This window comes from Vicugna pacos, unplaced genomic scaffold, assembly GCF_048564905.1.
Source record: "Vicugna pacos unplaced genomic scaffold, VicPac4 scaffold_20, whole genome shotgun sequence".
In the NCBI taxonomy this organism is placed as follows: domain Eukaryota; kingdom Metazoa; phylum Chordata; class Mammalia; order Artiodactyla; family Camelidae; genus Vicugna; species Vicugna pacos.
In genome coordinates, this window is record NW_027328741.1 from 26,615,295 (window position 1) to 26,620,682 (window position 5,388).

Here is a 5,388-nt window from a genome sequence, read left to right on the forward strand (position 1 = left end):
AAACTTGAGCTGCGGAACTTGAAGGGTTACAGAAGGGTACAGAGGCAGGTCTGCCGCCTAGGGGTGCCCCAGAGGTAAAGCTTTTTCTCTCCAACTCCGCTAAGACCCTCCCCTCTCCAGATCCCTCCCTACTCTCTGCTCATCGTGTCCATCTGTATCTCTCCAATTTTCCCGTCCTCTCCACCCGCTCCCATCTTCTCCCTCCCTCCCTCCCTCCCTGTCCCACCTTCTCTCACAGAACCCAGAGAGGATCGCTGGTCCTCCTGCGCATGCGCAGTCAGTGCCAAGTGGTCCGCTGGTTGGGAGCTCCATATCCTAGCCGGGGATCGGGCCCAAAGGTTTCTCAACTCTGTCGCCCGGTAGGACTTTGGTTCCTGTCTGGGGCCGGGGCCTCTGGCTGTGGAAGTGCAAGGTGGGGGGCTCCCAGGAAAGGGGTCAGGCGGCTGCGGGAGGGCGGTCCGCCTGTCACAGTCCCCAAGGGCGCCAGGCAGCCCGTGTTCAGATGAATTGCTCAGGCCAGACCCCTCTACCCGCGCCACCTGCCCCGGCGCCCCGGCCACAGCTGCCAAGGGCCAGGTGTGCCCCTACCACCTCTCACCCAGCCGGGATCCCCTCAGTCCGCGGCTGGCGTCCCCTTCCCCTCTCCCGCCCGCGAGTCCTCTCCTCCCTGGCTTCCTCTCCTTGGCCGCCGGCCCGTTCACGCCCCTGGGAGGGCTGTGTCCGGGCGGGCGGGGACTGCGGACCCGGACGGGGCGGGGGGCTGGGGCTGGGGCTGGGGCTGACCTCCGAGCAGGGCTGCAGCCCGCGTCCCTCCCCTTTCCCTCCCCCCCGGGGCAGCCCTCCTCTCCCTTTCCCGCTCCCGGAGGACCAGCTCAGTGGCCTGGGCACTGCTCCCTGGGCTGAGAACCTCCGGCTGTAACGCCCTGCTTCTCCAGTTGGAGTCGGAAAAAGGGAGCCTCAGTGCTGAGCGAGCTTCTGTCTCCTCCCTCAGTTTTTCTGCTGCAGGTAAGTACTTTTAACACTTTCAGGTGTTATCATGGCTGTGCTTGTTGATGTCACGTGTTTTTATAGTGAGAGTGATTACAGTGGTGAAAGCAGGGCTTGGTTCTGTTAAAAATGAGCTGAAGGCATGAGGCTGTCACATCCTCCTTCCTTCCCTCTCCCAGGGTGAAAGGAGTGATCCTCGATTTTCAAAAGATAGTTACAGTCCCTAACTAGCACAGCCCAGCTAGTGTGTGTTAAGAGGAACAGCACCACCAGAGGCCTTGGAGACCCAGGGATATTGCAGTCCTAAAGAGCTCCTGGCACAGGTTGGTTTGTTTTGGTTTTTTGTTTTTCTTAAATTGTGTGATAGACTAGTGGTATAAACAGAAAAATAATTGTCAAGAAATATTTCTTCATGTAACAGTGTTATTGTGATATAGTTCACACACCATGAATTCCATCCATTTAAATGGTACAATTCAGCAGCTTTTAGCATATTCACAGTTGTGCAACCATTATTATTCCAGAGCGTTTTCATCACTTCAGAAAGACCAGTGGAAATGAATGACCTATCCACCCCTCCAAAGTGGTGGTTCTAAAGAAATTTCTTGGCTATTCCTGATCATAAATTAACTTGTTACATTCCAAGAAAAATCTGGTAGGAATTCTAATCAGAATTGCAATGAATCTGTCTATCAAAACTGGAAGAATTAATGTCTTTATGGCATAAACTTCTTCTACCCATGAATATATCTGGGACCCTATCTTTTCATCTGTCCAGTGACTGGCCCATGGGAAGTCCTCACTACTTGTTGGGCTTGTGAATGATGAGATTCTATACATCGTTAGTTGCAACTGTAGCCTTTCACAGAAGAGAAAAGTAACCTCAGTGAAGCAAGTGACTCTCTGATGGTCAGAAAGAGTGACAGCCAGTGCTGGAGTGATCCAGTGGACTTGGTGCTTGCAACCAGAATTCTCCACCACATACAGTTAAGGGGATTAGAGTGTTCTTTTATTTTTTCTTAATGGCGTTGCTTTTATTTTTACTTATTTTTTTAAATTCTTTTTTATTTAAGTGTAGTCAATTTACAATGTTAGTTTCAGGTGTACAGAAGAGATTCAGTTATAAACATATGCATATGTATATATATGTTTTAGATTGTTTTTAGTATAACTCATTACAAGAAATTGAATATAGTTCCCTGTGTTATATAGCAGGTCCTTGTCATTTATTTTATATTTACTAATTTGTATCTGTTAATCCCCCCTTTCCTGCCTGCTAAACACAGTTTACTTTCTATGTTCATGAGTCCATTTATAGGAGCACCGTTTTTCCTAGTAATATATGCTCTTTGGCTGCTTTCAGTTTCAGTAATTTCATCTTATCTGTGGGTGCTTTTATTCTGGTGGCCTTTATGTGGTTTGCACACGTGGTAATAGAGATCTGTATTTGGGACAAATTCAGGCCTCTGTAGTCCCTGGTACAGAGTGCCCACTGAATTGATGCTTGAACTGGGAAAAAGGCACAGTAAATTTTGGAATTTCAACTATGGTTGAGAATTCCAGGGTTCTATAACCTGTTTAGACAACCTTAATATTGGCTGCACCCATACTGGGTAATTTGGTGGAAATTCATGGTATGGTGGTGTAGAGACAGGGAATTGTATGCTTCTTCTCTTTCTGTTTTATTACACTCATTCTCCTGGGCCTCCCAGATTCTACCCTAGAAGGGCCCAGGGCTGGCTTGGTGCTGCGCTGAGGCAATATTTGTTAATAAGGCCCTTTCCTCTACTCATCTGAGCCTCCGGTTCTTTCTCTGCACAATGAGGGCTTAGACTTGATAAGTACTTTTCAGTTTCTTTTAAAGCCATGTTTCCTTTGAGAAACAGAAAATGCAAATCTCTCCTCTCAGCCCAACCCTTTAGATTTTGATAAGTCCTCCAAGGAGTGACATAGCTCTTTGTGGAATATGAATGTGATTGTGATCCCAGGTGAAACAGAAAAGACTCTTCAGAGATTGATTGCAGGGAGAGGGCAGGAAAGGGGCAGTATGTCACACTTTCTAGTGTGAGCACTGGAGCAGGGGCTTGGATTTAAATATGGTGACTGACGTGGCCTCTCTCTAATCTTGTAGAATGTGATAAACTTCTCTACCTCAGTTTCTTGATGTGTCAAGTTGGGGTGATAATATTTTAAGGCTTTTGTGAAACATTATACACATAAGCCATTTGTGTCTCGGTAGAAACAAGACCTGCTAGGGATTCAGGGATTTGTTTAAAAAAAATCTTGTCCATAGCAGACTGTCTGTGTGTATTTTAAGTTCCTGGAGGGTGAGGGTGAGTCTGAAGCCCATTGTGGGACAGGTGGGCCATAGTTCTCTGTGCCCCAGATTACCCCCTCCTCCCCAGTCCTCTTCCTCAGTCCAGAATGAAGTTCCCTTGTAGATTTTCTCAGAGGTCTTGTGGAAATAGCTTTTCATTTTATTGTTTCACCAAGAAGTTCTGCCATCATGATCTCTTTGGTCAGGCTTTGAAGGGCTGCCATCATGATATCTGGTAAGAATTCTATGGAATTGGGAGTTTCTATTTAATGAAAAGGAATAAAAATTACAAATAGAAAATTAGAACAAGGGTGGTTTCAGGGGCTCTTTGAAATGGACACCATTAGCTTTGTTAGCTTCAGGTGCTGTGGCCTGTTGCCACGAGGACCCATTCTCTTGCTCTGAAGTTGGAGGTACCAGTGGGTCCAGTGGGAATGTTAACTGAGTGTATCTCATGGGCTGGGCATTGACCTATTTGTACTGTGTGTTCCTAATTTGAGACAGTGAGCTCACCTAACCTCAATAACCTCTTTAAAAAATTAGACTTTTTATTTTGAGATGTAATGTAGATTCCCATGTGGTAGTAAGAGATTATATGGAGAGGGCTTATGGATCCTTTTGCCCAGTTTTCCTTCATGGTTCCATCTTGCAATGGTGAGGTACAATTCATTACTGACTCACTAACAATATGAGGTTTGTGTTATTGCCCTCATTTCTATTCATGATTAAACTGGGGCTTAGAGAAGCACACAGGCCTACCCAGGTCACCCACTTTGTTAGTGCAGAGTCGGGTGAACGTGGGCTTGGGATTTCCAGGCAGTACCATTATGATGGTCTGTGGCAGGGAGCAGCATTCACTTGCTTGTTTATTCATTCATTCAACAAACATTTATTGAGTAAACTCTGTGGGTCATATGCTTTCTTTGGCTTATCTGATTATTCATCACTACTGAGAATCAGGCAATGTTTATATTTTTTAATCTGAGAAAATTAGCTCTGAGAGGTTATAACCCTCTGAAAGGAAGTATAGCTCATTAAGGAGGGATAGTACATTTGTACAGTCACCTCTTTTTATGCAGGTGGTACCCTAGACATTTTACATTTGCAAACATCCGTAATTCAGATATATTCTTGTAAGGCAAGGATTTTTTTTTTAATTGAAGTATAGTCAAGTTTACAATGTTGTGTCAATTGCAAGGTGTTTTTTGACTTTTGAATTAAAAAATACTTTTTCAGGAGGGTAATTACGTGTATTTATTTGTTTCATTTTTTAAAATGAGTTACTGGGTTTTGAACCCAGGACCTCGTACATGGTAAAAATGTGCTGTACCACTGAACTGTATCCTCTTCCCCTAGGCAAGTTTTCTTCTCCATTATTATGAAGCTTAGGGGATCAAATAATTTGGATACAAATCCAGATCTTTTAATCCTACTGTGGTCCTTTTCTTTATATTCTGCTGAAGGGGTTTGGGGAAAGCATTTTCTTTGTTCATTTTTTATTCAGCATTTTTGAGCAGTGACTTTGCATCAGGGCCTTGCTAGGTGCTTGGAAATAGAAAATAAGAAATGACCCTTCTCTGCAGAGGCAGGAAGCCTAGACCAAAAGCTGGGTAATATGATCCGAGATACATTAGCCATGTGCAGACTCTGAGGACAAACTGTACCCCCGGATTTGCTTTGGCTTCCCTTGCCTTCTGGCTGGTACACACCAGGTCACAGCAACCCAGATGGGCCCGTAGCACACAGCAGATTATGTACCTCGATCTCCTCACCCCTCTCGGCAGGGCCAGCAACATGAGCATCCCTGACTACGTGCAGTGTGCTGAGGACCACCAGACCCGTCCCGTTGTGGTCCAACCAATGGAGATCATCTCAGAGGAGAATTTCTTTTGCATCTATCAGCTACTCACCTCGGTGTGCCATATCAGCCCATGCGGCTCCCAGTGGACATTCTGTATCCACTACAGGCACCACTATGTGCCCGAGAATGGGTGGAGCGTCTTCCAGACACACCGCAAAGTCGTGGGCCTTGTCACCATTACCAACTGTCTCTCTGCCAAGGCCTTGGATAAGCTGCTCGTGCA